This window comes from Strongylocentrotus purpuratus, unplaced genomic scaffold (genome assembly GCF_000002235.5).
Source record: "Strongylocentrotus purpuratus isolate Spur 01 unplaced genomic scaffold, Spur_5.0 spur5_scaffold_10, whole genome shotgun sequence".
NCBI classification, from domain to species: Eukaryota; Metazoa; Echinodermata; class Echinoidea; order Camarodonta; family Strongylocentrotidae; genus Strongylocentrotus; species Strongylocentrotus purpuratus.
In genome coordinates this window covers 8,211,649-8,220,953 of record NW_022145595.1, presented here as the reverse complement: position 1 = coordinate 8,220,953, position 9,305 = coordinate 8,211,649, and positions in this window count along the sequence as shown.

Genomic DNA, 9,305 nt, shown 5'->3' with positions numbered 1-9,305 from the left:
TATGATAAATGGAAGCGTATATGTTCGCATTTTCTCACCAGTTGCTATACAGTGTGTCGCGAAAAAAAACTATACACTTTTGAAATGGCTCCCGAATAACAAATATATGATTCTATGGGAATTTTTTTTATATGTATGGAAAGCTCATAAACTCAACTTTCATATGACACCAACAAGTTTGAAAATAATTCATGCTTGGGTGAGCACTGCTCACTTTTGTAAAGGGTATGAAAATTAGGTTGCGCAGAAATTAGCCTTCCAATTTGTGAGAGGTAAATCCTTTGGAGCTTACAACATTGAGGGTGATATGATACATTCATGATTTGCTGAGTGAATTTCATGGTTTATTAAACCAAACTTTTATGCACGGTACAGGAATTTCATGTTTATTGTAGCATTGTAACTTTCCCTGGTAGACTCAGTGGTGTGTTCATGAGAGTCAGGATGAGGTGATGGTACATGTTGTAATTTCCATGTTACAAACTGTTATTTTTTTTTTACATTTGTGACTTTGAATAAAAACCTTCACCCCACATTTCAGTTACCATTTACCTGAAGAATAAGTAGCCGACATCTTGGACATTCCTTTTTTCAACAAACCGTATTTGAATATTCAATTTACATTATCCCTACCTGGGTATTGAGTAAATCAAGAGATGTTCAACTCATCTTACAATAATTGAAATGTGGGGTGAAGGTTTTTATTCAAAGTCACAGATGTAAGAGAATAACAGTTTGTAACATTGAAATTACAACATGTACCATCACCCCATCCTGACTCCCATGAACACACCACTGAGTCTACCAGGGAAGTTCCAGTGCTACGATAAAAAATGCAATTCCTGTTCACTCATGCATAAAATGTTAATCCCATAAACCAAACATTTCACTCAGCAAACCAAAAACTCATCACAAATCACAATTGATCATAAATTGGTCATATCATCCTCAATTCCGTAAGCTCCAAAGGATTTACCTCTCACAAATTGGAAGGCTAATTCCTGCGCAACCTAATTTCCATACCCTTTACAAAAGTGAGAAGTGCTCACCCGAGCATGAATTATTTTCGCAACTTTTGGTGTCATATGAAGGTTGAGTATATGAGCTTTCTATACATATATAACTTTTCCCCTAGAATCATATATTTGTTATTCGGCAGCCATTTCAAAAGTGTATAGTTTTTTTTCGGGACACACTGTATATTCCGTGCCTATAGACTGTTACCGTGTCACGCACAATCAGCTGAGAAAATAACACAGCATCAACGCTAAAACACCGACAGTCCTTTACTTTCATAATAGGGACTTTTAGATTTGCACGACGAGAACGTGGACTGCTACATGTGACATTCTTAAGGCAATGTGACGTCCTTTGAGGCACTGGCAGTAACGTGGCGTCCTTTTAAGGCACTGGCAGTGCCCGGCAGAGCCTTAAAAGGACGTCACATTGCCTTTAAAGGTAAAGACCAGTATTGGAAACGCCCCAATTTCAAAAAATGAAATGGAAGCTCTCATTACCAATCATGTGAAAGAATATGTTTTGACTAATACATGATGATAACAAATTTGCCGGGAAACCGCCTACTAATTCATATATTTGGTAAATTTGTTTCTCTCATGGTCTGTGAGAGATATAGGGTAGTCCCATATACATCTTTCTGTGTATAGTGCTTGTAACTTTACAAAGAATGGGCCAAATTTCTTATCATTTTGATGATTCCAGAACCTTGCAGATGCTAGATGCTAGATGATCAACCTTTTCTGATCGATTCCACAACGTTTCTTTCACAACACAATCGCATGACCAGAACTGGTCTTTACCTTTAAAGGATGTCATATGTAACAGTTCACGTTCTCGCCATGCAAATCTAAAAGTCCCTAATAGAAAGAGTGGATGTAGGAATAAAGACAGCAACCGAATCGAAGAGAAGCATGGGCCTACCAAAAACTGAAAGCTGTGGCTGTACGCGGCGTGGTAGATTTGGAATAATATCACATTCCCCAATAAGATTGTTTAAAAGATTTATTTAGAGGGATTGGGTAACTTTGTTTCAGATTCTGAAACAAAATCCTGGATTTAGCTTATGCTGCAATTAATTATAAACATTTGGGTAAGTCAGGGACACCATGAATTTTACAAGCCGATCGCATTTCTGATTATCAAGATATTTATTGGGAAAATGAGTATGGTAAAACCAGTCACTCAAAGATTTTTAGTTTTTTGAGGCACTTCATGATAATTTTGAAGCACGAATTGGGGGGTTTCAATCTTACACCATGCAGACACTGAAAACACGTAGGGCCATGCATCTCAGATTTAACATTGTTAGACGATGCCTTTAAGAGAGCAACTCGCGATCGCACGAACAAATGAAGAGCGCCATCAACTTCTCCGTGTCGTTCATTATTATATGATACCAGGCCTAGAGGCAGACACTCGAGTATTCCTTAAAGTGATTAATGTAGACAACGGTCTATGATAGTCGAATATTGGTGTTGCTCCAAGAGTATTCTTTCCAGAGAAGGATTCAAGAAAACTATGTTGCGTTTATCAGTAATCGCTGCTTTACCGTTTCTAATCTCTTCCTTCCTGCCATTTTCACCTGCTTACGCCAATGGTAAAGTATATGATCGTATTCTTATAGTTTATCTACTCTCTTAAAAAAGAGAGTGAATTTTCACTCTATTTTCACTTTCTTGGGAGTGACGTCCGTGATCACTTGTTTAGGAGTGAAAATTGATTGATTTTAGAGTGCTCTCTAAGAAGAAAAGAGTGAATGTTCACTATTTTTTAACTACATTTTCACTCTCCAGAGGAGTGACGTCCGTGATCACTCGATTTTTTTAGAGAGTAGCATTTTGCTTGATGAGGGTTGTGGGGGGGGGGGGGGGGATGGGGTCAAAGCATCAAAAATTACGTCAGTGACCAGAATGTGCTTTTAAAGCAATTTGTTGATTCTTGACTTCAAACAAATCTAATTGGAAAGTCGGTCATAATTAATGTTTTTGTCTTAGTCAGAGTGCGAATTCCTACATATTCTAACTTCTATTTTGTACACAAAGATGATAACGCTCAATTTGATTCAATTCAAGGTTTATTTCGAAAAATATAGAATGCAATGATGCACATGTTGCAGCTAAAAAGCTGAAATGTATATGTTTACAACTATCGAGAATACATATAAATAGAAAAGAATGTCTGTTCACAAAACATATCTACTTATTTATGTACATAGACATATCTACTTTTAACATTAAACGACACACATTTATGATCAATGGAAAAGGTTCTGTTATGTCATACAGCAACACACAATGTTTATGGCAAGATCATAATCATAACCATCTTCATCATCATCAACATCATATCTTCATAGACTCATGGTTTGTTGTTTTAGTTTTTATGGCGTGTATCATTCATTTGTGAATGTTTACGTCCTTACTGTATAGTTAGCCTTGTGTCAGACAAGTTGTCCAATAAAGTCTACTACTACTATCATCAAATTTTAAGAAGATGCATCTTCTTATGGTGTTTAATAGAGTCATCGAAAATAAGTTTCTCCTCCTATTTAAGACCATGCATCGTGCCTGAACCTTAGACCAATTAGAACATGATGTGGGAAGGGTTCTGCTACGTCATGCAGGAAAAAAAACACATCCCCATGGCAAAGTCACCATCATCATCAGTACTATCATGATCATCATTACCATCATCATCGTCGGCATCATCTCCATTTTGTCCGTGTTGTCAATATTTGATCTTCACTACAGCCACTAATGATCTTGATGGTCTTCTTCAACATCATCATCATCATCACCACCACCATCATCATTGTTGAGTTTTATGCTAGAATTAAATGAGAGAATGCATTCTCCCCCTCTCACTCTCTCTCTCTCTCTCTCTCTCTCCCCTCTCTCTCTCTCTCTCTCCTTCTCTCCTCCCTCCCTCCTCCCTCCCCCTCTCACTTCCCTCCAACTTTCTTCTACCTCTCTATCTCTCTTCTTTCTCTCTCTTACCCTCTGTCATTTCCCTCCACTCTCCCTTCCGTCAATTCCCTCGACTCTTCCTCCCCCCCTCTCTCTCTCTCTCTCTCTCTCTCTCTCTCTCTCTCCTCGCTCTCTCTCTTTCTCTTTTTCTCTCGCTCTGTTGTAGACCCATCCGCGTGCCCCGAACCATGGACTCGCTGGGAAGGCTTCTGCTACCTCCTGCAGGAGCGCACAACCCCGTGGCAAGAAGCTCAGACCAACTGCATCACCAACGGCGGCGGACTGGTCACCCTCAGCTCCCGACGGCAGCTCCACTTCTTGAGCCGTTTTGTGGAAGACCAACCCACCACCACGCCCAAGGGGACTCTCTGGCTCGGATGCAAGAGGGAGAAGGACCAGACGCTTTGGTATTGCTTGGATGGGAAGCCTCTCTATGACGGCAATCAGCATGATCATGGTAATAATGACATCATGGGCGCCACCTAAAAGTAGGGGTGTTGTTCGGAAATTTTTAGGGAACAACATTTATATTGAAAATATTATTGCTAGTAATTTTCGTTTGTCTCGCAATGTAAGGTCAACAAGGGATCTAAAAGATCACGACGTTTCGTGCGCAGCTGCAACACTTCGTCAGGTGATAATCGATACTACATCCGCAATGAGTAATATATTTAGCAACATTTATATTGTTGCCTATTAACTTGGCACCAATTAGAGTCCGAAAGTTCACCCCTACCAGCCTCCATTTCATTTTACATTTCAACCTTGTCGACAAATGCCGAAAAAGTTTTCATTTAGCATACCAGAACTCGGTATTGGAGACTAAACTTATAAATAGGGAATAGATGTCACACCCAGGCCTGGTCACACATTTCCACATCCCAAGTCAGGGGCGTACGCATGGGGGGGGGGGGGGGGTTGGGGGTTCAACCCCCCCTTTGGTATTTTTATGTGTGTAAACCCCCTAAAAAAAAACTAAACCCCCCCCCCCTTTTGTTTTGTTTTGTTTTGTTTTGTTTTTTTTTTTTTTTTCATAAAAAAAAAAAAAAAAAATTATGCCCACGGCTAACGTAAAGTGACCTTACCCCCTTCCCCAACGAAAAAAAAAATCCTGCGTACGCCCCTGTCCCAAGTAGCCCTACTTTCCGACCTAGTCCACAGGTCAAAGATCAGAATTTTTAAAAGAGAAAGAAATCCCAATATCTGAATATCGAATCCGTATGTGAATCTACATACACCTATAATAATGTGCAAAGTGTGTGTACATGGACAATAATTTGTAATAATCACAGTGGATCGGGCTGACGAAAATAAGTGCATATTTTCTTTAAAGGGATCGTTTAACAATGTTAAATCTGGGATACTCGGTCATACTTGTTATCAGTGTCTGTGATATGGTGTGATATTGAAGTCCTAAAAAAAATTGCGCTTCAAAAGGATCAAGAAGTGCCTCAAAAAGTAAAAATCTTTGAGTGACCGGTTTTACCATACTCATTTTCCCCAATAGACTGTAGTTTTATGAGAACCGTTTGGCAAACGGTTTTCAAAATTTGTAATTCCAATCGTAGATATCTTGATAATCAGACAAGCTATCGGCTTGTAAAAGCCACGGGGTTCCTAAATGACCTTAAGGTTTATAATTATCATTGCAGCATGAGCTAAATCCAGAATTTTGTTTCAGAATCTGAGTTAAAGTTACTGGATCCCTTTAAGATGAAAGGACAAAATCTGATGAAATCTCTATCTAGAGGTAAAGTATGTCCCATTTGTAGGCCAAACAAATGGAAAAGGTTAAATTAAAATGGCATTTAAAAGATAATACTAATTAAGAACTTTCCTCGAAACAGAAGGGCTTGCAAATGTCGTTTTTGTGGGAAAATAACAACCGTTAGATAGTCCTTGCCTTTCATTTTTACCATCGCAGGTGTATTTTCAGGGGTCGCGCGATCTGCGCAAGATGAGTTGAAGGGAGGACATAGGGGATTGAAAAATATAAAAAAAACTGACAGAATCTAGACTTCCCTTTCACGTGCAACACAGAACTATGATTTAATACATAGTGTGAACTACCCAAGCATCTGAAAGACGTCTTGGCAAAATAGATGAGAAATGCCGTTCTGCCCTTACGGAAAGTGAATTGGGCTGGAGCGTGTCAAATTAGGGACAGCCCCAAAAATTTACTTTAACCAAAGTAATCTAATTTATTAGATATAGTTTGATCAACCAGGGGGGGGGGGGGGGGTGTTTCACAAAGACTAAGATCGACTTTAAGTTTGGCATAACTATGGCAGGCTGTTCGTGCCACTGGTTGCTCTCACTATTGGTCTCTCAAATCTCAATTATGATCTTTAGATACTATTTTTCCCTCAAATAATGAACTACCAACAAATGTAAATTCTGTGGATTTGAGACCACGATTTATACGTCCCTTGAGAAACCAATGCCAGGAATGGTTAGAGGAACCAGTGGCATGAACGGCCTGCCATATTTAAATCAAATTTAAAGTCGATCGTAGCCTTTGTGAAACACCCCAGGGCTCATATCAATAAAACCTTACTAATAAAGCCTAGTTGCCAACTAACTATGCATTATATAGTAACAGTCTATGCAATTAATTGACAACTAGCGTAGTAAGATAACCGATAGATAACCAACAGTCATTTTCAGGACTACACGCCCTCAAGAAAGATTACCGAGAGTCCTTTTCTGGACTCCTAAATCCCTCCCTCTCTCTCACATGGTACAACCGCAAGCCTACTGTATTAGTAAGGTTTTATTAATGAGGACCCTGTTCTTTGAATTATATTCTGATCAAGTTAAATTTGTATTTTAAAGTTACAATTGCTTTTGCTTTGATTTTATGCTTTGGAATATACTATAACCCTACAGTATGGGGAGATGACGAGCCTCATTTGAACGAATCTTTACCAGCTGCAGTCGTCTTGAAAACAAGAGAAGGAACAACGATGGACACCAGCCCAACTGATGATCATTACTCCATGTGTCAGAGATTGATATGTAAGTGGAAAGACAAAACAAAATAATCTCGGTGTTTTTCAATATAACTGGAGCAACAACATAAGTAACAACAACAATATATTTATCACGTTTCCAAGAACCTTTATTTTCTTGGAGGGGCGCACAGTGGTGAGAGGCACATTTTCTATCTATACTCAATGTACTTCTATATAGGCCTATATGCCAAACTGGGTTTTTGCGAGGTTATCAGGTGATCCAGTTCCACCTTCCCCCCTCCACGATTTTGCCTTTCGGTTTTGGCTCAAAGCTCCCGAAACAAACCCCCAAGCACGTCGATTTTGACCAAAAAAATCCATTAGAATGGGATGTGGGGCGATCATTTTCCTTTTATTTATTCAATTTGTCGAAAGGCTATAGAAATGCTAAATTTGTCCAACTTTCATGTCGACGTCTCACCCCCCCCCCCTCACATACACACCTCTCTAATGACACACCTGGTTACGCATAGAAAAGTAATTTAGTTCGTATTTTAATTTCTTTGTTTTTGTTTGCTGTCTTTAACAATTTTGGTATGATATTAGCGTTATAAGGCACAACAGCGTTACCTTCTCTTTGAAAACAAAATAATCGTGCAGTTTATAACCCTTGGGTCACCCCCTCTATCTATTCTCTTATTTGGCATCATCGTTTTTATCATCTTTTCAGTACACGGCTCGTCGATGAAATCGATCTCGCTTCGCTTTCATCGCGTTATTCAAAACTTCATCATAAAGGGGCACTCCATCCTGGCTACACCACAGCCCTCTAGCCGGCTGGTGTGCAGCGCGCTCTGCCTGGATACAACAGAATGCGTATCGTTCAATCTTCGGGCGGACGGGACGTGCGAATTGAATGCCATGGACTGGAGACATGCCGGAGATGGTGTGTTTGCGACAGAGATCGGTGCTCAGTATTTTGAGCCAATTTATCACACGTAGGCATGTATGTTAACTACTTAAGAATGTAGATGAAGGCGATGAGGGGGCGGGTGCATTCTCTGTCTTTTTGTTGTGGGGGGGGGGGGGGTGAATTCGCCTATTTTTGCTGATCAGAACGGGAACACGGGGGGCACATCTCCAATTTTTACTTTCTTATTGCGTTTTTTTGCCCCTACTCCCCCGTGATGTTGGATTGAATTATGTTACCCCTCCCTCTCCAATTACTGAGTTTTCTATCATCCCGTGAGTACATCATCATAATCATATAATTTCGAGTGCTACCCTTTTAGTAGTGACGACTAAATTTGTATTTTACTGTCATCATAGACTGAAACGCCTTCGCGCAGGTATTTAAGAGAGGGGGGGGGGGCATCATGTGTGCGCTGTTTCTGGATAATAATAGAATAAATAAAAGAACATAATTTAATCATGACGCCTTTTCCTGCACATTGGAGCATGCCTCCCCTACCATCCCAGTATAGCTTATAAATAATGTCACTTTATGTCTTATCTATCAATAAATGAAATTGCCGATGAAGCTGATCATGCCATTTATTTTCACAGCTTGTGCAATGCCGGGGTGCAATGCTATGAATTGCTATAGAGTGGTGAATTGTGACGTCATCAAATTTTTTTTTTTTTTAAATCCATTTTTGGAATTTCTCAATTTCTCAATTTTTTCTTCATTCTCCGAAAGAGCACCATAAATAATGTCCAAATGTCGAAAACCAATTGGCTGAGATATGACCATCTGAATAAAAAGATTTCCCATGGGAACTCAGTGTTATATTTAATAATAATGATAATAATAGTTATAATTATAATAGCCTAATTAGTCCACTCCAAATTTTATTAAACCGAAACGGAAATTCTTTTTGGCAAATTGATCGTGAGCCCGGCAGCCACTGAGCAGCGCCAGATCGACATTACTCTATCCCCTTATTGTTGAACGTCAAACAAAGGTAGCAACAAACTCCCATCCTTTAACGTCTTTTGGTACAACGCGGCCGGAGTTCGAACCCACGACCTCCCGGTTGTGAGGCGGACGGTCTACTGACTGAGCCAACACTCTGGTTCATAATATCAGGAGCCAGAGCAATATAATCTGAGTTCCTATAGAAAATCTATTTATTCAGAACGTCATATATCAGCCAATACTTAACATATTCAATTGGTTTTCGACATTTGGACATTATTTTTGATGCTTTTTCGGAAATTGAAAGAAAAATTGAGAATTTCCAAAAATAGATTTTTATGATGTCACAGCTTCGGTACTCTATTGTGGATTAAACTTGCTTTTCATAATAATCTCTGATATGTACAGGTAGCTTAAGGCTTACCAGCTAAAAGTACCCGAAGTACA